Source organism: Marmota marmota, unplaced genomic scaffold (assembly GCF_001458135.2).
Source record: "Marmota marmota marmota unplaced genomic scaffold, marMar, whole genome shotgun sequence".
NCBI lineage: Eukaryota > Metazoa > Chordata > Mammalia > Rodentia > Sciuridae > Marmota > Marmota marmota.
In genome coordinates, this window is record NW_026000185.1 from 4,267,196 (window position 1) to 4,291,811 (window position 24,616).

A 24,616-nucleotide genomic window follows, 5' to 3' on the forward strand; every position below is an offset into this window, starting at 1 on the left:
CTGCTCTCCAAATGTAGGCCAGGGTTTCCCGTTGTCCTAAGACACATCCCCAGCCCTTTTTTATATTTTATTTAGCCCTCCCGACATTTGGGGCTGCATAGGTCTTTGTCGTGGGGGGCTGTCTTGTGCATTGCAGAATGGGGAGCAGCATCCCTGGCCGCCCCTCACTAGATGCCCTCCATCCACCCAAAATATCTCCCCTGGCTGCAAAATCACCCCAGTGGAGAACCTCTGGCTAAACATTTGCCAATGTCTTCAATTTTAACCTCAGCCATTATAAAAATTTCAAACATTGAAGGAACTCCTTAAGATGTACTTAAAATAACTAAAAATAAATTTATTTAAATATTTGAATAACACTCAAGAACTATATCAAGATCAAAGATGTAAGAGAAGGGGAAGCATTCCAGCTTCATATAAACCCAGCAACCTACAGAACAGGGAAGCAGATTTGTATCAGGGTAAGGAAAGACACAGACTGCTGAGATTCACAGAAAGATTAGCTTAAGCTTCTTAGAGTTCCTGCCCCTAAAGCAACAGGACAAGCTTTTCCATGCAAAAGAAGCTCTGATATCATCATAAACAGAAAAAAAAAATGGAAAGGACAGTTGGAAGATCAAGAAGTCCTTTCTTTTTTGGTAACAGATTGAACACTGAGCCACATCCCAGCCCTGTTTTATATTTTATTTAGAGACAGTGTCTCACTGAGTTGCTTAGGGCCTCAGTGCTGAGGCNATATATATATATATATATATATATATATATATATATATATATATATATATATAATGATATACTAATCAAGTAGGGATCATTAGCACCACCACCCCCTTAATTTTTCTGTGCTCAGAACTGAACCTTGGGTCCTTTCGTCCGCAGCCTGGCCTCATTGCTCTGCAGCTCAGGGTCACCACAGGACGTCTGGGATGGTCCAAACTTTCCTCCTATGCCTCATGCTGAGAAGTGACACAGTTCCAATCATGTCCCTCAGCCTGCTAATGTCCATGCTCTGCTGAGGGAAGTGTCTTGTCAGCCACCTCATGGGGCTTCCAGGCAAGGGGGCTGTCCTCTGGCAAGTGAGAAGCCGCGACACCAGCCACCCTGCGCAGGGAGGTGGCCTCTGTGACATGCCTGAGACGAGGACGCCCTCCCTTGGGATCCCAATTATCATTATGAAACGGGATATTAATTCCCAACGCCTTAAGAATAGACATTTCTTCTTATCCATCCAGCACTTTCCTCGGAGTCACTGAAAAATAAGCTCAGGCCTCGTGATAAGCCTGCCTCTTTGGAAGGCGTAATCCTTCCGCTCAACCAAAAAGGCACCGTGTAATGGGGATGGCAAATAAATTTCATTTCACATAGTAATTCCAATGGGCTGGCGGTGGGGCCCAGAGTGAGGGACCAGGGCTCCAAGGAGGTGTCACTGGGGGGTGGGGGGTGATATCAAAGTCGGCCTGCGCAGGGGGCTGGTGTCACTGTGCCTGGCTCTTGCCATCCTCATGTAGACCGTCACTGACACCAAAGGGAAATACGTGGATAGAAAAACCATGACGCATAATCTGGGCTCCAGTGGAGAACGTGGCTCTTGGAGGCTGTTTTTTTCCAGTCAATTTTTCATGGACGTTTCCCAACGACATTTTAAAAGACAAAGCGGGGCTGGGGTTGCTATAGGAGGGGACGAAGCGTGGACGGGGGGTTGGCAGCACCCGTGGCTTCTTCCCACCTGTCCCACCCTTGGACAGGGACTCACCGAGTCCCCCTCAGCTGGGACGCCTCAGGAAGATGTCCTGCCGTCAGTGACCACGTGGATCCTCAGGTCCAGGTCTCTGTGGCCGCGGCGGGATGCACACGTGATCTTGTCGGAGCCCGAGGTTCCCCCCTGTGGCCACCCCTCCCTGGGGACCTCGGTGGACTCTACGAGGCGTCCCTGGTTGCTGGGGCCAGGGAGGAGCTGTGCTGCTGCCACCTACAAGGCAGAGGCCAGGGACGCAGCCTCACGTCCTACCCTACGTCCCTCGGCCCCTGCAGCACATGCTGCTCTGAGCCAAGTCAGGGTGCCCGGGAGCTGAGCTGAACCCTGACATCAGCACCCACCTGGCCCCTGTGCCTGGGCCACACGGCGGCAGGGCAGTGCAGGGGTGGGGCTGGGGGACCCGCGGGTGCCTCCCCTGGCCGCTCACCCTGGGACCCTGAGCAAAGCCCTTGGGTTGTCCTTCCCCCGGTCCTGAGCTCTGAACCAGGGCCTACTCCCTGGGGTTCTTCTGGGGACTGAAATGTAAACAATGGGATCAAAGCTCTGAACAAAGTCTTTGGCAGGTGCTAAGTGTCAGCAAAGCACATCAGTGACAAGAAAGGCCACAGGCTCCAACAGGGACATAACACATAGGGGTCCCAGGCCTGACACCACGGTGGCCAGATAAGAGCCCCCGAAAGCTTCCTGTGGTTCTGAATCCCCCCATCCCCAGTGACTGAAGGTGTGCTTCAGCCGAAGCACCAAGGTCAGTACCAACTAAAGGCACGTATCCCCCAGCCTCACAGTGTCACTCAGTTTATCCCACAGAGGAGTTCCCGGATGAGGGATGCAGTGCTGGCCAGGGATGCCTCGTGCAGCCCTTAGGTAACAGGATATGGAGACAACACCCACCAGAAGGAGCCCAGTTAAACAGTGGGTCTTAAATATGCACAGTGGGATACTATACACCCATCAACAGAACCGAGGAGAAAGGTAGGTAGTGGTCTGGAAAAATAATCCCTAAAACATACCCCTAAATCAGAATAAATAAACATAGCAACAGCACAGGGTGGGTGTGCATCTGCGGAGCCATCCCATGTTGGTGCAAATGTCTCCACACGCGTGTGGCACATCTGTGAACACGTGCATGAGAAACCATAACAGCACTCGGCTCCCATGAGCTGGGACTCAAATACAAGGGAGATCAGTTTTTCTCTGCATATTCTTGCATTTTAAAGGTAGTGGGCCATTTTAAGGTGCACTATTAAATAAACAAAGCAAGCATCAAGCACGCCCTGTTAAATGCATCATTTCTTGCCTAGAAACCACCTTGCTTCTTTAGCACTTGACCTTCCTAAATGCTTGCAAATTATCCCATTTAAAAATTAATAATTTTAAATAGTTGAGGTGAATCTTTTTCTGCCTAATTGCACCCAATTTTTAAGCCCAACAGTGTCCGCAGAGGAGCTGACTCTTAGCCCACAGCTGTTTGTACTCATGACAACAAGAAAAACTGCAGGAGGCGCTCAGCCTAACTCAGAGGCCCACCATGACCCCACCCAGCCTTCTCTCCTCTCTGCTTTGCAAACCTCCAGCTTTCAAATACAGAGCCGTGGCCACGGGCAGAGCCAGAGCCAAGCTGGATCCTGGGATATCACGTTTCTGAACAATGGCTTGGAAAGAAGAGGGGCAAATAAAACCAACTCTAGGCTTTGATTCTGAAACCACTCTTCTGGGAAAAGCAGGAAAAGACGGCACCGTATCTCACAGTTGGATAATCTGGAGAACCCTCCTATGAGGAGTTCTGAGGGTCTCCCCACAAACCTGCCACACGCTGCCTCGAGGCGTCTCCACCGAGGACTCCGGGAAGAGTGTGCTGGCGTCCTTTTGCTACTGAAGATGCTTAATGCTGCCTTACAAGAGTGCCAAGGAAAGAATCCAACGGCAAGAGCACACTGACATCTGCTGGCATTTCATAAGATCTCTTAAGACAGCGTTTGGGTCGGACACTGCTCCCTCTCTGTCCCATGCACTAAGGCCCGGGCGGGCACGGCCTGCCAGCACTGATATTCCCAGGACAGTGCCTAAAATCATGGAGAGAGGATCACCCAGGAACAAGCGCTCAGAGCCTCTTCGTCCCTGGATTGGACCCCTCCTTCCTTCAGCAGAGCAATCTGGGGCGCTGCGGGGGGAGCAGTCCTCCTCCTTTCTTCCCAGGTGAGGCCGGTGGAGGCCCGTGTGGTCCGGGAGCTGTTGCCCTTGGTTTCATTTCTGTGGATGGGAATTCCACCAAGGCTTGTCTCGAAAGGGTGAGTGAGCGGAGGAGGACCGGGGCGAGGACACCCTCTCTGTGCTAGAGGGAGGAAAACAAGACCAAATGCTGCTCTCTCGAGACCAGCGAGAGAGGGGACCCCCGAGAGCCCAGCAGGCAGCAGGATGCAGAGGGCCCCTGCAGTGGGAGCCTCGGGAAGGGCCGGAGGGGCCCCCGATGCTGCCCACAAACCCTTAGAAACAGCCCCCAAAATGGTCAGATCCCAAACGCAGTCCCCAGCATGCCATCAAACCTGTGACACTGATACACAGCCAGGGAGGGGACAGGAAGGCAGGACAGAGAGGGACACAGGGACTCCATCTCTGGTGTGCTCCTAGGCCAGGCCTGGCTCCACCCTTGGGGAAGCTGTCAATCAAGAAAGGTGCCAGATAAACGCAAAGGGTCTGGTCCTGGAGGGAAGGCGGAGGCCACTCGGATCTGTGCTCTGCAACGTCTCCAGCAGGATGCCCAGCGACACGGGTTCCTAAGTCATCGGTCACTCTGCAGGTATCGCCCCGCCTCCTCCCCTTCCTCCTGCAACACACGTGCTGGTGTGTGTGGGCATAAAGGGCACGTGGGCACTGCCCCTGCACACCCATGCACACGTGCACACGTGCCCTTCCTCAAGGTCCCCCTGGCCACTGCGTGTCTCACTGGTCTTCCGTACATTGGTGGTGATGACAAGTCCCTCTCACCATCTCAGGAGAAAGGGCATGGGGGTCTGGGCCCAGGGCTGCCTGGCCGGCCCTCCCAGGCATCTGCAGCTCCGTCCCGTCACCTGTGCCCAGGGCCCACGCACACTGGCGCCCTCCCCCACCCACCAAGCCCTTCTCGGGGTTCGGCCTCAGCTTCAGAGTGACCTCGAGCCTTTCCACGGAGACCTTCCCTGCCCCTCCTGCCCACCATGGCCACCCGCCCTCTCAGGACACGGAGGTCTCTTGTCTCCATGAGGTTACTATAGGTCAGAGCCCCGCTGTCCTTTCCTCTGCCTCCAGGACTCGGGGTCTCCCGCCGGAGGGAGCACGGTTTGGAAAGGTCCGCCCAGGGCACAGAACGGGCAGCAAGGGACCCAACACGAGGAACCCGAGCAGCCCCAGCACGTCCGGGAAAACCAGAAGGCTGCCATCGCCCGCGGGACGGGACCGACGCTCAGCTCCCGTTGGGCTGAGGCACCAGGCCCTGCAGCAGGACGCCCGAGCTCTAGAGGACCGCTGTCACTGCACCTTCCAGTCCCCACCTCCCTCCCAGGCCCTGTACTGCTCTCTTAGTACCTGAGACGACGTAGGGAGACTTTTAATAAAACAACTAATGCAGATTACGATCAAACAGACGAATTACAACGAGGGCAAGAAGGCAAACTGGAGTTGGCAGTGGGTTAGACCAAGCCCCAGCTGCCGGACCCTGGGTGCCCCTGAGCCCGGACTGTGAAACCAGCCCTGCGCTTCCTGGAAGGCCTCTTAGAGGGACACCGAGTCCCTCCAGAGACTCTGGGACATGGATCCCACCAGGACCTGGGACGGACTCCGCCTGGTCCTGGAGCACAGGAGACAGGCCCCACCCACAGAGCCCAGAGAGGGCAGGTGGCCCCTCCCAAGCCACCCCTCCCGGCCCCCAGGGCCTCCACCTGCACTCTGCTCCTTCCCGCCTCCAGCATTAGACGGAATGGTCTGCTCTTTTACCATCGGCCTTTGCAACGTGGATTCTTTTAAAATTTGAGGAAATGTGGCTTTTTAGAAAATATTTCTCATGAAGCTCAACTAAGTTCACAGAGGCACGTTGGTTTTCAAAGGTTACATTAAGTTCACACAAACAAAACTAGGTCTGTTCCATTTGCAAAATGAAATTAATTAGGAGACACAGCATCTTCCCAAGAACCACAGACACACAAACCACAGACCTTTCACATCAAAGCGTCTTGGCATGAAAAACCCCCTATATCTAAACACCACAAGGTAAACAAGTGGATAGAGAAGACTGAGAAGTCTTACGCGACAGCCACCGGCTTACCTCACTCCGGAGCTTCCGTATGTGGCGAGAAAAGCACAATTATCTGCCTTTTAACAGGCAGGGAAGTGGAGGTTCAGAGAGGTACAGCAAATTGCCCAAGGTCACACAGCTAAAAGGTGACCGAATCTGGACTCAGTGTTGAACGTACTTGGCTCCCAAGCCTTGGACCTCCTGCACCTTGTTTTTCAGGGAGTTGGTTCTCCCAAAGCCTTTCAGACTCCAAAGCCAACTGCCAGCACCTGGGAAGGCAACACTTTGTTCCCCTTATTCAGGCAGCATCCGCCTGCACCAGCTCAAACCCACAACCTCCCACATCAGAAGCCAGAAACCCTCCTGGGCCTTGCCATCTTCAGGAGAGTGTCAATCACACCCTGTATGGTTCCCAAGGAAACTCTGAGATTTCCCTGACCCTGTGCTCCGCCCCTGGGGGATTTTCCTCACGCTCGGCCTTCCAGGGTGTCACAGCCTCTGCCATCAGCAGCAGAGAGCTGGACCTGCTGGCTGAGGATGACCAGGGAGAGCAGTGCTCCCCACAGTGCCCAGGCGACAGGCCACACCCCAGCCTAGGACAGGCTGCTCAACACAGGCCGCGGGCCCAGAAGCAGGCCGGGGGCTGCTCCCGAGGGCAAGGACACCCAGCCAGCACCAGCGGGGTCTGGCCAGGGCCACGGATGCTGAATCAGCCCCCCGCACCCTGCTCTGTCACTTCTCATAACGAGTCTAATAAATTAGTGTTCCTCTCTGCCAATCACTCAGAGCCCGTGCATATGGCCGCTGTCAGCAGCCCTCGGCGGGCGGGACTCCACGTGGAGGCCGAGTCTGTCGCTCCTTCAACCACGCTTGGCAGCTACGTGGGGTTCTTCCCCTTCACTCCCAATTCATCACCTCGGCTCCAGTCAGACGAACACCGAGGGACCACATTCTGAGCGATGGCTGGGGTCTAGCTGTTTGGTCCCAAGTGATACCTAAAGAGATGCAAGATTCTGGCACTACCAGCAGCAATATCCTTCCTGTTAAACAACAGCAGTAATCAAATAAACAGCTAAATAGAAGCATCACCGCTCCACACACAGGACACACACTAGGTGCCAGGCACTTGGCTAGAATACTTTGTAAGACTGACAAATCATCAGATTAACGTGCAACAGAGGAAGACTTATCACCACCCGTCACAGGGCAGATGGAGGTTCAGAGAGGCTGAGGGAAGTCCAAGGTCATGGGGCCAGGAAGCTCCACCCATCGTCTGCTGCTGAAAACCTAGCCCCCCGCCCCCGCCCTGCACCTCCCAGTGCCTGCTCAGGACACCTCTGCTGGCCCCTCACCCCCCACACACACACACACCCCTGATGTGCCTGTCACCACAGAACATCCTGCAAGGATGTTGGAGACAATTTGTAGAGGCTAAAGTCTCTCTTTGGGCCTCGGTTCCCGCATCTGTAAAATGGGCATAATAGTGGTCTGAGATAAGGAGTTCATGAAAGACTCACCGGAAGCCCTAGCCTGAAGGAGCCACCACTGACCAGTACTATTAGGGTTCTCATGGCACTCCAAGCTGGTTCTGAAAGCCCTCAGCTCTGACGTCCTAGGGAAGAGGCATCAGCATCTGCAGGACAGTCGGACCAGCAAGGAGTGAAGAGGTTGCATGACGTCGGCAAAGGCCTCGCTTGGTTCTCAGAGAAATGCAGAGGGGAGCTGTCCCCGTGTCAGTGATCAGGCGGCGTCAACAGCCGTCCAGGGGCTGCAATGGGAGCAGGCAGCAAGCAGCTCCGGCCTTGTGTGTGATGTCCAAGGACTGCCCGGAGACAGACAGGGGGCCCAGGCCCTCCCTCAGACATACACGGAGCGCAGGAGCGTAGAGACAGAGCCCGAGGGCCATGGGCTGCCCAGGGCTTCAGGGTTCTGAGGTCAGACGGAGCCAAACGAGAGCCACACTGCAGGTGAGCAGACCTCCAGAGCAGGCTGCCCCAACATGGACGGCAGTGACAGGGATGATGTACTGCAGGAGACAGACACAGTGCCCTGTCCTCCGTTCGTGGCCCTGACGGGCTCTGCATCCCTTCTCAGAGCAATCAGCCAAACGGCAAGACCCCAACCACTGCGCTACGTGGCCTCCCCGCTCTCCCGAGACTGGCAAAGGCAGCAGAAGGGGCCAAGTCAGGGCTGGGCTCAGCCTGTCGGAGTCCACATCCGGGGGGTGCAGCTGACCTGTCACTGTCCTCGAGAAGACTGAAGCCTGCCTCCCCCTCACCCCGTGTCTGCAAACTGGGGTTCAAGAGGAAGAACCTCAAAGTGCACTAGAAGCATCAGGTGGAACGACTCCTTTCCATTTGATGCGCCTCCGTGTCTGGGACACGGCTGGCTGGATGCTAGGGCTTCGGTGACGTCCGAGCAGGTGCTCCATGGCCCACCTGGCTCGACCCGAGAGAGAGGATAAGCAGTCCCTCGAGAGCACATAAAGCACCCTGAGACGACCGCAAGGAGGGGCCGTCAACTAGGGGCACAGGAGAGCGAAGCTGCAAGCTGGGGACGAGCAGGGACCGAACCGGGGGACGGGGTGGGAGAGGTGGCCAGGAACCCAGTGCCTCGCGGAGTCGTGGAGGTGAAATTCTCGGTGCACCTTGTGCCATAGGAAGTGTCCAGCCGACGTGAACTCGCCGGGGCAGGACGGCGCACCCCGCAGGCAGAGCGCAGCCCCGGGTTCAGATGAATGGTCGGCTCCAGGGTCAGTGTGAAAAGACAGTGGACTGGCCCCCGGTCCAACCCCTGCACACTGAGCCTCCACCGTCCAAGGGCAGGGGAGCCACCAAAGACCAACCTGTCAGCAGCACGGGGTCCCCACAGTCAGCCACTCTTACTGCCACGCCCACCAATGGAGACACACAGGGCCAAGCCCTGAAAGGGAACCTCACAGGACAAAGGATCCGTGAAGGGAAAAGAGGGGATCTGTGTGTCACCGCTCTCTGCTCTCTGGGGTCTCCCAGGAGAGCTGTCAGCCACGCACAGAAAGGACATGGCGGGCGGCTGCCTCCTTGAAGGGGTGGCCCAGAGCGAGAACAGCTAAGTAGGAAAGTGTCACAGCTGTGCCCTGGGGGCTTCCACCCACATGGAGCTGCACAGGTAAATGAGGTGCTTCCCCCTGCGCTCGCTCGCTCTCTCTCTCTCTCTCTCTCTCTCTCTCTCTGCTCTGGAGACGGAACCCAGGGCCTCCTGCATGCTGGGCAATCTTCTCCCGCAGACACACCCCAGCCCAGCCCCTAATCTTTCTTCTTGAATGGAAGATTTGGGCCTGAGCCCAAAGAGAGGGCAACCAGGGGAGTCTCGTTTCCTGGATGTCCCGGGATCTGTCTGGGGATCTGGCAGGCCCACTGGGCAAACCTGGCCACAGAGAGGAACAGGCGGAACCCTGAGCTGCCTAGCGCCCTGCTCCTTCTTCACTCATCTCAAAAGAATGCGACTACGCTTCCCACCCGTCTCTGCCAGGGAGACACCACGGCGTCTCTGCACAAAACCTTCAGTGATCTCTCATCAGAATGACATCCAGACGCCTAAGCTGGCCTCTGGGCCCAGAGCATCCACCTGCATTCATGCTGTGCTTGCTGGGCCCACCTCTGACACTCCTCCATCCAGACGGCAGCCCTAGGATGGACGCTGCACCAGGACGGGGCTGGTCACTGCATCCAGGGGTCCCTGGTCACCACAAGGGCCGTGAACACTGCCTGGCGCACAGTAGGCAGCTGGGGGGAGGCACAGACCATGTGCAACCTCGCCTTCTTTTCACTGAGGACTCAGCTCAAATTTCCCCTCCCTGGAGGGTCCCTCCGAGACCCTCGCTATCCCAATGCCACTGGGGCTTTTGCAACCTTTGCCGTCTCCCTTATAAAAATGCCTTTCCATCTCCTGCTTATCACCTGGCTTTCCCCAGGACAGAGGCTCCAGGAGAACAGAGTCCCCTCTGTCTTGCCATGGAGCACAGTGACCAAAACAGGGTACAGTTTGAAGAAACAACATCCCCCCCAAACAGACATAGCCCTCTGCAGCAGCAGGCCAGGGTCACGCACACCCCTTGTCCAGTAATCGAGGCCAAGCCAGTGGTACAGATGGTCCTCGGAGCAGCTAAGACCCAAATATGGGGACAGCTGTCTCTCCTTTAACCCCACATGTCATTTTTCAGAATATCCCCCCAGCCCTACAACCCAGTCCAACGGGTTTGCCGATGATGTCATCTGAAACTGCCGGGTCCCCTCATTTTGAAGCTCCATCACTGATTGATTCTTTAATTAAAGTTTTAAAATTTATGCGCCTTGAGGCAGTATCTTAAATAATGAAGGCAGGCATCAGGGAGAGTCTCATGGCTTCTTTAAAAACATCTCCACGTTTGAGGTCTTTATCGCAACAACGTGGGTGACTGTGGATGTGACAGATTACCCCAGGATTTTAGGAACGTCAGCCGAGCTGGTGTTAATTTGGGAATTGTGCTTACTGTGTGAACTCCCATGCTGGGCAAAGGCAGGGCACGCAGTGTGTCCTTCAGAGCAAATGTACTCAGATTTCAATAGTCTCCTTACACGCCACTGGGAAATCGCCGCGTCCCCAAAGCATTTTCTGTGTCAGATACGATTCCCCTCTTGGCATGTGTTCATTACTCCACCCATCAGCTTAAAGATGAAAATAAAATGGTCTAATTTTTGGAAAGGTGAAATGTCAGACATACATACAAGCAGACCCAATTTTCTGAATTTAAAAAAAAAAAAACATCTGAAAGGATTTTGATAAAATATAATGGCTTGGTGTGGCTGTAGCTGAAAGGACTAAACCTATTTTTTTATTCTCAAGTCCCATCAGGGGCCTCAGTGAGGCTATCTGGAAGACATGTGTGCTCTGACATGGAGGAGGAGCTCAGAAAACAGCATCAATGATGAGCCAGAGAAGACAGGGCAGGAAGGTCAATTCCAGGAGCAGCCCCCCGTCAGCCCCACATTCCCCTTGGTGCAGGAGCCACCAGGGGTAAAGACAGGGTGATCGAGACTTACTCAGGCATTCATACCTGTTGATCAATAAATCCCACTGCCCCCTCCTCTCAGGCCCAGCAACCACCTCTGCCCTCGGCTCCCAGGAGTGTGTATGTCTGATACTTCCCATAAGAACAGTTCCTCTCGCCATCAAGACCACACACCCTGGAGATTGGCTGCACCACCCTGTCCCTGTGGTCAGTGACCCTGGGTTGGTACACCTAAAAACCTGCTCAGCGGTCATTCTTGTATTCGGTTCTCAGCACAGTAAAATGAAAATTAAAGGCTGAAAGCCCGGATCAAGGTATCTGCTTCCTACACTCATGATTTTTATGGACAATGGATGACCATGGTTGTTCTTATAGGGTTAGATACTGTCACAGAATTCCATATTTAAGTACAGTCACTGTAATGTGAGTCACAGGATACATGATCGACAAAGCCTCTCCTACGGTTCTTTGATTCCTGTGTTTTCAAAATACTCCGTGTGTCGTAGGAGCAAGTCTGCAATTAAGGAACCTTTACTAAGGCAACGCGTTCATCCCGGGAGGGCAGGGAGACGAAGGCCTTCCATCCGATCCCAAGAAGGTACAACTGCTACCAAACTGGAATTGCAGCTAGATGGTGCTTGGCAAGACCATGAGTCAAACACCACCAACCTACCACCCAGCCAGTGGGCAGCTGTCCCTGGGCCTCCTTGGAACATGCAGAGGACACGGTGGAGGAGGCCAGGCCAGCTGGAGCTCGCAGAGCTGGAAGCTTCAGTCAGCTACCTCCCAGTAGGATTAATTCTCTTTTTGTTTCCACATGTAAATCTGTTATTTACAAGGAAATGCATGTGCATGAGGCAAGAGACCTGTGTTTTCTAGCCCACTCGCTGTCCTAAAGCTCAAAAATTAGAGCAATCTATTGGAAAGAAAACTAACATAATCAGGCACAATGCCAGGTCCTGCTCTGTGTGCTTGCTCCTTTATTTAATTCTCACCCAAACCCTGTAGGGCTAGAGCTACTACAGAAACTCTCATTTTACAGGTGAATAAACAGCAACACAGAGAGGTTAAACAACTTGCCCAAGGTCGCACAGGTGCAGGAAAAGGACCAGGACTCTGCTCTCCCCAGCCGCGAAGTTCTGCCTTGTGCTCTGAAGGTGCCCTCCAGCATCATGACGAATGGTACCCTGTTCCTCCTGACCCAACTCAACTAGGAAGTAGATAAGCTCCAACATGAAGGTTTGGCATCAGCCCTGCTGTGTGCCGGCAGTTACCCTTCACAGGTCCCAGGACCCAGGCCTCTGAAGAAGAATCTCAGCCAGAAATCAACCAGCCAATGGCTCCAGTGGGGCCCACTATGGTCACTTAAAAATTCAAAGGATCCAGGCCCTCTCATCTTTTTTTTTTTCCTTTCTCCTTTTGTAGCAAATGTAAATGGTAAGTGCAGAGTGGAGGAAGGAGGACAGAGTGGGGGGAAGGAAGTAGGGAGGGCTAGTGGGCTGCAACCTCAAAAAACTTGGGTGGAGGAGGCCAGTTCTCTTTCCCCGTTTGATTTCAAAGTAAAAATTAATAACCACTATTATTATAAAGGAAAACCCAAGTTGTGATAGCTTCTCTTAAAGCTCAAAGCTCTTCCACACCTCCCCCTCGTTTCAACTGAGAAGACCCCTAGTTGGGAGCCAATTTCCCAGACGCCCCTGGTGAGGACTTCCAAGCTCCTGAGCAGCCCCAGCCCCAGCAGCCCCAGGGGAGGCAAGAGCACCCTGTCTCTGGCCCACTAAGACCCAGGAGCCTCTTATTCCCTGGAAACAGGAACCGAGTTGGTGACTCTGGGCAGGGCGGGATCAGGGTCCTCCCCTCCCCTCCCAGGCGGACAGCTTCCGGGTTCTGCATGACTGAAGCTGGTGCCTCCGAGGCGCTAGGAGCTTCACAGCCAGGTGGCCCCCTGGGCCGTGGGGAGATGGGAACAGCGCTCAGCCAGCCCCGCCCTCGCCTCCATCCCTGGACCATGGGAAGACTTGAGCGGACCGGGGCGAGTCCCGGCCTGTGCTCCAACGCAGCGCAGACGTTCGCTCTCCTCTGGGAGTGCCCCTGGAGTGAAGGTGCTCTAGAGCACCCGGGGACCCAGGGACTCGGCTGGAGTTCCCGCATCCCGAGTTTCCAAGCCGGCCTCCTCCGCTGGGGTGGAACGCAGCAGCTCCGGGCGTTGACCTAGTGCCAATAAACATAGCTGCTCCCCCACAGCGAGCCTCCTCTCTTCCCCACTTCCCACCAGGGGCTCCGCGCCTCCGTTCCTCCTCCCAGGCCACGGAGATGCCTTCTGGCTCGGATTTTGGGAAGGGAAGCGGAAGAGGCAGAGACCCTGGGGTGTACGAGGGCACCCTTCTAGCCTGCAGGGTGAAGGACCCAAGTGCGCAGGCAGGTCCCTGCCGCGCCCGCACCTGGGGAGTCGTAGGGAGGACGGAGGGGGCAGCCTGGGCGCTTCCCAGGGGCGCTCTGGGGCGGAGACGGACATGCTCTGGCAGCAACGCTTGGGGTCTCAGGGTCTTGTCCCCCTGGGAGGAACGTGCCTTGAGATTGCTCTACAGGCAGTGAAAAAAGTTCGCATCCAGCGCGCCCAGACTCGCACTGGGAGGAGGCCAGCTCTTGGAGACCCCACTCTCCCCTCCCTGGAACCCCTTGGGCCGGGTCACGGGGTGCAGAGGCGACGATTCCGCCTGGACTTACCTAGAACTCACGGGAGCCTGGCTGCGATCGCCTTCTCCTTGGCCCCAGACCCCCGAAGTCCCCTGCGCTCTCTGCTCCCCGAGCCACGCTCACCATGAGCCAGAGGCTGCTAAGGCGGGTGCTGGCTTCTCCTGCACTGGCCGCAACTTCCGCGGGCAGGTCAGCCCGGCCCCGTGCCCCTGTCTGGGCGCGGCGAGGGTGCGGACAGCTCCGGCCCTGGCTGTCACTGCGAGGGGCTCTGGAGCGCGAGGTCTCAGTCCCGGGGCTCTGGCGCTCCTCCTAGCTCTGCCTGGGCTGGAGGCTCGGAGTTCTCTCGCCGGGGCGGGGCGCAGGTCTGTCCCTTCCAGATGCCGGTGCGCTGCTCACAGCTTCCTTCTCCGCCGNCCTTCTCCGCCGGAGGCGCACGCGTGGGTCCGCTGCCGCCCGCCGCCGCCTCTGCTGTTCCCGGGGCTGGCGGAGCGCCCGCCTCTCCGAAGGATCTGCCGGGGGCTGAGGCGAAGGGGAGGGATTCCCCTCTCGAGTTTGGGCTTCCCCACCCTGCGCGACCCCGGGCTCTGTCCTCCCTGCAGCCGCTGCGAGAACCGCTTCAGGGCGGCGCAGCCAGAGCCACGGGCTCCAGCCGGAGGAGGAGGAGGCAGCAGCTGAGCGGCTCGCAGGGGGACTGGAAAGGAGGTGACCTTCAAACCCCGCGCTCCGGAGACCGGGAGGGGGCTGGAGTGACGGGGGAGCAGTGTGCTCCGGGTCGGTCCGCAGGAGCGCTCGCAGGCGGGCGGGAGAGAAGGAAGGAGAGATCTTCCAACAAAAATACAGATTAGAAAATAAACAAAGGAGAGCGAGAGAGCGCGCGAGAAAATGTGTGCATGTATGTGCGTGTGCGTGTGTGTGTGTGTGTGTGTGTGTGCGTGCGTGTGTGTGCGCGCGACAGGCAGCGAGCAGCCCCGGCTGCGGAGCCAAAAATAATCCGGTGCGCGAGGGAGCGCCCCCTCCCCCTTCCCTCAGCACCGCTGCCACGGTCACGCGTGCAGCCCTGGATTCCAGCGGCCCTGGTGGACAGGCAACCCAGTGCCCCCGTCACTTCACCTAAAGGGGACAAGAGGTGAAAGCTGTCTTGGGAGACAATGAGCCCAAGTCCTTCCTGTGCTCAGGTTCTTGTCCCAAAGTGAGCTTGCTCACGGAGCACCAGCGCCCTCCTGCATCCTGACCCCTAATCGGGGAAGACATTCCCCAGGAGAAACACCAAGGGGTGTCAACTTCTTGCCCCGGTCCACTTCTGCTCTGGGGAAGTTTTCTGGTGAATCTTTAAATCTCATGGACTGGCACACATCGAATGCTCTTTCAGCTCCAAAAAGTTGGCCAGCGCTGGGTGGCCCCCGCCCTGCACTCCCATCAGCCACCTCTTCTTGTAGGGGCTCCAGAAGGGTCTAGAGACTGGTTCTCTTCCTGGCAGTTGTCCTGCAGCCAGAAGCCCAGGGACTCCTTCACAGCCATTAGCACTTAGTAAGCACATACTTCTCAGATGTCCCCTAAGGTACTTCACGGTGCTTTCTCTTTGCTCCACAACTAGTGAAGTTGGTACTATGGGTTGGTCTGGTTCACAGTCAGAAAAAGGAGGCTTCCAGACATTAAACCAATACTTCTCCTTTCCTGAGCCCCACCCTGGACCCAAGCCAGAGACGCTTTTCCTTCCCTCTCTCCTTTCTTTTCTTCCTTCCTTCCTTTCCCTCATTTTTTTTTCTTTCTTTTGGACAGACATACTCAGTGATTATTTTGCACAATAAAGTTTGTGGTCTAAAGGGCTGTAACCTTTACTCAAGGTCACAGAGTGAGCAGGGAAGCAGGGCCACCACCAGACAGGTCTTGCTTCCTGTCTGTGAAGAGCCCCTGTGCAGCCCTACCTCCTGAAGGACAGCTGGGGTTGGACAAGGCCAGAGCCCAGCTTCCAGCACTTGAGCTGAGGCTCCTGTACTTTTGGCTGGCCCCTGGCTTGACTGGGCCTGGGCCTGGCTTCTCTTCCAGGTGGGACTGCGAGATTTCCAAAGGACAGACCATATTATACATGTCCCATGGTGTACATGTCCCTCTCCTAGAGCCTCCCAAAGGCAGATGCAGTAGTTCCTCTGTAACTACTAGGGTTCCTTCCAACATTCAAATAAAACAAAGGGATCTCCTAACCACAAGTGGAATTTTTTTTTTTTCAGATCAGGCAATATTTTATTCTTCTTTGAGAAAACAAGTTTGCAGAAAATCTGCCATTGGCTCCAGTGATTTGGCCATTTGGGTTGGGTTTTACCAGAGGCTTCTCAGGACCCCGAAAATAATATATTTGTATGTAAACAACTGGGCTTTTTTTTTTAAATTTTGTACTAGTCTCTTATCCTTCAGTGATAACACAATGAAGCCATAAATCTGGGTTAGTAACATCATAATCATTTCCCCCAGAAAATGTTTACAATGGGAAAGCCACCAAATTTAAATGTAATTGTCTAGCAAGGCAGGGAGATGAGATGGGCTGTAAAGAGGTATTCTCAATTTAAAAGCAAATTATCAATAATGAGAGAAGAAATAAATGGCAGTTAATGGGAAGTTGTGTTGAAATATAATGTTTTGTGACAATTCACCAACAGGAATTGCTTCTCTATACTACTTCATTTTTATTCCAGAAGGCGGGGAAATGAATGCAATCCTTCAAGACAGAAGCACGGGCTGTTGTCTCACTAAAATGGGTAATCGCTGTGCCCTTTTATTTTTTAATACATTCTTTTACCATTGGAAATGAAATAAAATGTATTCAACTATCTGAAAATCAAGGTCAGTCTGAATCTGGTCTGATTTCTTTATCTTGGAGTGGAAATAGGATTAGATGCATCAGCAGGAGTGTCAGGGCATGACTCACTGGTACCTGCGTCCCTGGGAGGCTCCAGGAAGCTTAAGGGGAGCCAGGGAGATACCCACTGTGATCTAAAACAAAATGAGAGTGACCGTCGGTGTCACATGCCGACAGGCTGTCCATTTGAAAGCGCTAGTTTCTTTTTCCCTACGGCCTCTCCAAGTCCACAAAGGGGTCTTCTCCTGTCACTCCTCCAGGTGAAGCAAGGTCAGGAGAGCTGCTGCGCTGGACAGCGCGCTGGACAGCTCCCTGGACAGCCCAGGGCAAGTCCTCAGCAAGAGGCTCTGACTCCTTCTACTGGACATGCACAACACTTTGCAATCCTTGGTAGAAGCACATGTCAGAAGCATTGTCTTTGATAAAGCTGATAAAGATTTTTTAAAAGGGGGTGGTGGTGAGAATGACTTTGAAGCCTTGTAAATTCCATTATCTCACTTTTCAATTTACAATCTTCCTATGGCTCCTCCTAGTTCCCCAAGATGAGGTCGAAAGTCCTCTAAGTAGGTTCTAAGTGCCTGGGTTATCTGGCTCTTCGGAAGCTGGCCCCGTGATCCAGTGTTTCTTCTTGGTCTCTCATCCTTTGCACGTACTGTCTCTCCCGCCTGGGACAACGTGTGGACGCTTCCTAGGTGGCTTCTGCTTATCTCTCAGAGCTCTGTTTATACATCACTTTCTGCTGCCTGTTCCCTGACCCCCACGGCCCAGATGAGGCGTTCTTTCCACTGCCTCTCGTACCTGTGTTTAACTTCCCTGGATAACTCTGTGCCAGTCGGCTATGTTCTTCTCCACTAAACTGAAAGGCCCAGGTGTCAAGGACTTGTTCCCCAGGGCATGGGGCCAGCCACATAATAAGCTCAACACATGTCTGGTGGACCTTGCTTCCCTGCTGCAGCAGGTGGTGTTCTAAATGGATGTGCCACCTGGGCACGAGCTGTGAAATCAACCCGCTCATTCACTCAGTCCTTCATTCTTGCAGCCATTCAGCATCCATCTGTTTCAAAGCCAATGCCTCCTGTAGGCCACCGATAGATGAACGAGGCACAGTCTGTGCCTATAATCTAATAGGATGAGCAGACATCAAGACAAGGGGTCCCAAAGTCTGGCAGGACTTGTCGAATACTGAGTGGGAGCAGATGGCCAACATGGGTGGTGGGGAGAGGAAGGTCAGGCAGGGATTTCAGAGGACACAACCCTAAACAGAGAAGGTGAGTAGGAGTCACCCAAGGAGTTGGGCGAGGGACAATCCTGGAGAAGAATGTCTCTGGTGAGAGGCCCTGAAGCAACTGTGCAGCTCCTTCAAGGAACAGTAGACCTGTTCCCTATCAACAGAATCAGGTTGGGTTCCGGGGGCTGGAGGTGGTCAGGTGGGCAAGGCGGCCAACACGGAAGGTGGCGTCCCTGTGCCCAGCATGAGCTGGCCGATCCGTTCTTCAGCTCCTCCCTCTGCCCACCCTCCTCCTCCCTCTCAATCCTCTCCTACTCCACTCATCTCCCTCCTAGTTCCCCCCTATTTTGCCCTGGCTTCCGCATGTGAGAGAAAGCATTAACCCTTGACCTTCTGAGTCTGGCTTATTTCATTTAGCGCGACGTTCTCCGGCTCCAGCCACTTATCAGAAAAATGCCATGATCTGGCTCTTCTTCATGTATGTATGTGAACATACCACAGTGAATTCCACCTGTGTGCATATCCGTAAAGCACCAGCGAGGAAATAATAAATAAATAGGAGGAAGACCACTAAAGCAGAGGAAGGGAAATGGGGGGAGGGAGGGGAAGAGGAAGCGTTGGGAAATGAAATGGAACAAATCACATTTTGTGCCTGTATGATTGGGTCGGAATGAACCCACCATGATGCCCAGCTATAAGGCAGTAACGAAGGCGTTTTTACAAAAGATGAGGCCCGAGACCCGGGCTGGGGAATCTCACAAAGGGTGCTGAATGGACCACCAGATGGTGGGGAGCCCTTGATGGGCGCACGCCAAGGCTTGCCAAGACCCACCATGCCCACTGCCCAGGCCCTGGTCATCACTGTGCCTGCCGTGATGTTCCAATGACCATTTCCCGCCCATTGCTATGTTTAAGAACTTTCCAGATGGTCAGTGTGGATGTCCAGTGAAACCTAGGGAGTAGATCCCTCCCAAACACTCTAGGCTTTTTAGGGGTGATCGGTGGTCTATCAGACAGGATAAAGATTTTTAAACATGAACTTAAAAAAAGGTCAAAATATCCAAGCATCTTTTCATTTCTCCTCCCAAGAAAACCTTTCCACAGAAGGCCCAGAAGAGAGGGTGCCACTCTGCACGACTCTGATTCAATACGGGTCACTGCACATCCCGATACTCTGCCAGACCGGCCTTGTCCTGGGGCTCTCGGGCTCCAGGCTTTACCGTGGTCTGGGTCGCCTAATGAGCTAATTAAAGCCATCCGAGGACCACAGGGGAACGGATGGCACCTTATATTATCTACCCCCCCACCCTTGGGCTCATGGCAGATACTCAATATCCAGTTATTGATTGAGTGAACTCACATCGTTCAGGGTTTCGATCTGCACCAAGTCTTTTAATTCTGACAATGAACTGACTATCCAGTGGGCAGGGGTGTGGTCCCTTTCTCCTAAGGGACACAGACTTTCATACTGTTTTAAAATATCTACGACATAATAAACAAGATGGTTTCTCCTCTTTGGCCTCATCCCTTGTCTTTTATGTATGTCCTCCAAATAATGATAAGAAAACAGCAATGAACAGAAGAACACTGATAAAAACAACAAGCATTCACCATTATTGTATTATCTCAGCTAATTCTCACATCACTACTCTAGGCATAGCTCCTATTATGATTTTTGTTTTTTATTTTTATTTTTTTAAAGATGAGTATGCTAAAGTTTAAAAGGAGGAGGAAATCCAACGACTTGGCCAAACTCACAGAGCTGGCAAATAGTTAGGCCGGTATTCAAAACCAAGTCTGTTTTGAGAAACAGCTGTATTTGTGAGTCATCAATCATCTTGGGTTTCTCTGCCCTGGGACTCACCGTCCATGAAGGCAAACATAGACTTGCTGATTTGTGATCAGGATCGTAGAGAATCCTAATCAATTGGTCTTGAAGTAAGAATGAAGGGATGTTCAGAAATTGGCAGTATCAAAGGGAGCCTGCTTATGTAGAAAGCAGTTTGGAAATAAACATTTTGAGCTTGATCAGAATCAAGAAAAGATCCCTGAATGTTTGGTCAATAAGAAGTAGAGACTGAACTATGTCCTGCATTTACGGCAGGGTAGTTGATAGGCTGCTTAGTGGTTAAACAGCACGCTGTCACGCATCTTCAAGAAATACCCGGATAAAGTCCATAAGTAAGATGAACTGCTTTCATATCGTCCTGTCTCCCACTTAATGGTGATGAGAACTAAGTGAGAGTGTGTAAACATCAGGGGTCCTCCACTTCCCCGTATGGGAAATGGGGACAGTGCAGTGATAATGACCCTGGTGACGGGATTAATACAGCGATCCTGACTGCCGTTGACTCCATTCCCCTGCATGAGAACAACTGTCCCTGTAAGTCATTGGGTGACGCGTCATCATAAGACCCACGTCCTCGGCCTAGGAGACAGTCCCTGATGTGTTTTAGGAAACACCGTCTGGATCCAAGTGAAAGGCACACGAAATGACGTCTCTTTCTTTACCTCCAGACGTGTCCTTGTGTGGATGTGACCTCGGACCTGCCGTCGCCTGTGACCAGCCTTGTGTCCTCAGACAAGCCAGTGCCGAGGAGATCAGAATGGAGAACATCTCGAGGCTGTGGGCTGCTGCACCAGTCGCCGCTGGGCCCTCCTGCTGCAGGCACGCCCTGCCAGTGACACTGCCTTCCCCCACCCACCGCGTGGCCATGTAAGATGGCTCGTGGCCTCACGCTGACTTCTCCGCCTCGGCTCTGGGGGCATGGCGAGCCCCACAGCCCTTGGTTGGGGAGGGGCTCCCTGAGCACTGCTCGCAGTCTCCTCCCCTCAATCCAGCTGAGAGAACCAGAAGTGTCCCCGGAGACCCCCGTATGCTCCCCAGGGGCAAACGTCCCCAGGTGAGAAGCCGTGCTCTGGAGTGTCCTTGCCAACACAGTGGCACGAGAACAGCTGTTGTGACGTGCAAGGACTAGGGACTGGGACCAGCTCGCCTGCGTCCCAGGGGCCAGGTCCACCTCTCGGCTAGAGTCCTTAGAGGGCACTCGTAGCCATTCCCCAAACCAGGCTTTACCACCAGCCTCCTCTTCCAGAGGAGGAAGCTGCGGCCCAGAGGCACAGTGCCCCTGCTCGCTGTTGCCAAACCAGCAGTTGATGTGGGGTTGAAACCCAGCTCAGCAAAGGCCTTGCACGCAATGTCATCCTGGGAATTACAGTGTCACCCATGAGAAGCTCCTCAGCATCACACCACGCACCGGGCATCAGCTCCATGAAGTCAGGGGTGGCCTCCGAGTGACCACTCTCCAGCAGGTCACCCTAAAGAACGGCAGTGTGGTCTCCGCGGGGCCGCGGCTGTCTGCACCTCCAGGGCTGAAGCTCACGCCTTCTGTCTCTGCAGCGGGCCCAGTGCTCCAGCCACCAGCACAGGTCCTTGGAGGAGCCAAGGACAGCTCCCCACCCTCCACAGCCCAGGGCTGAGCACGGCCTCTTCTCCTGAAGCCAGATCGGAGTCATTATTCCCATGTCATAGGTAAGCAAACTGAGGCTCGGAGAAGAGAAGCAAATTTTCCAAGCTTACAGACTTAGCAAGCTCGAGACGTCATTTTAAAATCCTTAAGGTATTCTTTGCCGTACTTCCAGAACCCCTGTAAAGGGGACCCAAAGGCCAATGAGACAGAAAAAAAACAATGTAAATATTTTAAGTCCATGTAAAAAATCGTTTTTTAAAATATAAATGCTGTTTTCATAGTTCTGTTTAAAGTCAACCATGAAGGTTAAAATTGAGACTTGTCAAGGAACAGAGTAAGGTGTAAGTCGACGAGGTGTAAATAGTTAATGAATTTATAATCAGACACAGCTTCACCTTAATGCACCAACCCCTCAGGGGAGATGTCCCGGGATCAGCCGCAGGGGGGCCGCGCTCGGTTCCTTCCAGGTGCATGTGCTACATCGTAAGTCCCAGCCATTTTATTACAAATGGGTAAGTGAAAATATCTAGTCCATTTAGGAAGAAATATGCAAACTTACAAGGAAAACAGGCGTCTGCGGTGGCGCTGGTGGGAGGTGGATGCTGAGCAGGAAACCTCTAAGTCCCAGGCAGAGTGCGCGTGGCCGGCGCCCGCTGGTGCACAAGCCACTTTTATTTATCCCTTATAATTTCACCTAAGAGGCATAAACTTCTAGATAAAATATAATCACGGGGAATACCTTTTAGGACTGCACAGCAGGTGATAGGAAGAAATAGTCAATGGCTGAAAACCAAGATTCTGGAAGCTGAACAGGAGCCTGGGGAGGACCCAGCGTGGGTATTCGGTCAAGGGCGGTCTCCTCCGGGACGTGGGATTCCGTCCGTTGCAGCCTCCCCAGGTGGACTTTCCCAGGCCTTCATTTAGGGTGGCTCAAGGTGTTCCCCCATCCTCCCTCAGGCACTCACCTGGCCCCCCAAAAGCGGCCGAGGGGACCTCGGTGGGTGGTTGTGAGGGAGTGGTGCGTGTGAGAGGTGAGCCCAGGAAAGCATGGCCGATGCCGGCATCAGAAATCGAAGGAGGGACAGAGGCCAGCCTAAGTGTGCCAAGCCAGTTAGGATCCCAGTTCCAGGACCCAGGGGGCACACGCCCTGTGGTCACGGAGTTCCACAGCGAGTCCCATCAACCACGGCTTAGGGGTCATGGGAGGTCAGTGTACAACAGAGGATGATTGCCTGACCCTTAGGGCTGCCCTGGGCATGGACAGAGGGGCATCCAGGGACCAGCGGGCGTTCGCAGGCGAGGAGCTTCGGGTGCTGGTGGGTAGAAGTCCACACTGCATCACATCCAAGGTAAGTGCCTAGGCACAGGCCCCAGGCGTGAGGCCTCCTCTGTGTGCTCAATGTGCCTATGGAGAAGGTCGCAGCTAGTCATGCGCCCAGGAAGAGCAAGACCCCCAATGTCTCTCGTCACCTGTGAGACTCTAGAAGGAACGTCTGCGCGTCCAGAGCTGTCACGCTGCAGTGTGTGCACGAACCTCGGAAAGGCTGGTCCAAATCCAGATCCCTGACCCCCTACTGGAGATTCGGGTTCCAGACGTCTGGGAAGAGAACGGCGATCTGAGACTTCAACCCCCCTACACACCCGTGTGTACACGCACGCACAACACGCCATGCCGCAGATATCCCAGGCTCCTGATGTGGACACCAGTGAGTGCTCCCAGAGCAGAGTGACAGGGGATAGGGACGCGGGAGCACAGGAGGAGTTCAGCACAGCTTTGGTATTGGAGGACTTCGTGCTGGGGTCCCCCTTTCTCTTTGAAGGCGCGAGGTGGCCGATGCTTTCTCGACTCCCAGGAAGGAGGTAAGTGTTGGTGTCTGGAGTGATCACGCCCACAACATGAAATGTATTCCCAGAGAGCCCAGGGGAGCGCCCAGGAAGTGCCAGTTGAAGTCTCTGGAGCCCCAACTAGGACTGGGACCAGGGATGTGAGGTAACAGGAAGAACGAACCAGTCAGGCTTCGGAGACTCGACTCTGTCCAGGACGGTGGCATGGGCCTTCAGAGCTTCTTTCCATGGAAGCCCCGCTTGACTCACAGGCACGAGGAGGGCTCACCGCTGGGCACACGTTGGTGCTTCTGGGCGGGAAGAGACAGCGACGGAGCAGCCACTTGGAGAGCGTGAAGGGCACCGATCCTCGAGTCACTGTCACCTGAGTCGTGAACCTGACGTCTGCCCAACACGTTCCTTTATAATGGACAAAAGGGGGTAAAAATAAGCAAAGCCCAAGCCACCCGCATTCCTTAAGATGGCAGGTGGAATTTTCCTCCATCCCTCTCTATTTTTAGTCTAAAAAGCCTTTCACAGATGTCAGCCACCACTAACGGGCTGACAAAAGAAGGGGAACCAACATGAGCGTCTGTCGATGAAAAGGCCATCGGTCTATTTGATTTCTTTACCTCTTCCTGCTTTGGTTGGTCTCCGTGCTCCGCGGCTCCGGGACGGGTCTGCTTGCTGTTATTCCGTAGGCAATTAAGCGACTTGGCAATCAAAGCAGCCACATGTTTTTTTCTGGAGTCGTCTGCGGAGAACACGGAGCGGCACAGGACAGATGTGGAGCCACGGTGTGAGCGCTTCTCCAAACACACTTCTGGGTGCCAAGGCTTGTGGCTCTCCCAGGGCTGCTTCTACCTCCCTGTCTGCTCAGATCTCTCCCCACCATCAAACCTCCCCCTTCCTCCAGCCCTGGACTCTCAGCTGCTAAAGCACGAACAGGCCAGAGCTCCCTTAGGTGAGCCTCTGATGGGGACCCACCCCCAGGCACCCACCTCCAGCTTCTCCTCCGACCAGTGACCTATGGAATCTGGTCCCCCATTTATACCACGTCCCACCAAAGCTGCATTAGCGTGGCATCTCCCTCACCAGCTGCTGACCCCCCAGTCAGTCACGTGCAGTCCTGGCTGCAGCCCGCTGTCCATCCACCATGCACTTGGCTCCTGCCTGGGAACCGCGTCCTCTCTCTCTGCCTGGACACCACCCTCCCTCGACGCTGCGACTCGGCATCCCCTGCCGCACCCACGGGCTGTCATCCCTTCCTGTGCGCATCCTCGACGTCCCCATGCCCGCTAGACCCCGTGCTCTCCGTGCACCTCATCCCTCACTAAGTTCCCGTCTCCCCAGAGCCAGCCTGAAACACGCCACCATCACCTGGCTCTTTGCCAGGCATCTGGAGCTGCTGTTTACGATCAATCTCGTCACTTATTCGGCAAGTATTTATCGAGTTCCTGGTATGTTTGCAAAATAAATTAGAAACAAAAA

At 54.2% G+C, this 24,616-nt stretch overlaps 1 protein-coding gene across 3 annotated transcripts in view; it reads right to left on the reverse strand.

Annotated features, from left to right (window-relative positions):
- The window catches only part of Rbfox1 (RNA binding fox-1 homolog 1), a 1,613,147-nt gene that overhangs the window by 1,300,534 nt on the left and 287,997 nt on the right, over positions 1–24,616 (reverse strand). The window contains exon 1 of one of the 3 annotated variants that reach the window (XM_048790123.1): positions 13,780–13,901. The exons of 1 other annotated variant lie outside the window; for it this stretch is intronic. The gene's annotated coding sequence lies outside the window, so the exon portion shown is untranslated. Of the gene's footprint in view, positions 1–6,053; positions 6,129–13,779; positions 13,902–24,616 lie in introns of those variants that run through there. One more of the 3 variants, XM_048790125.1, reaches the window with a different exon arrangement.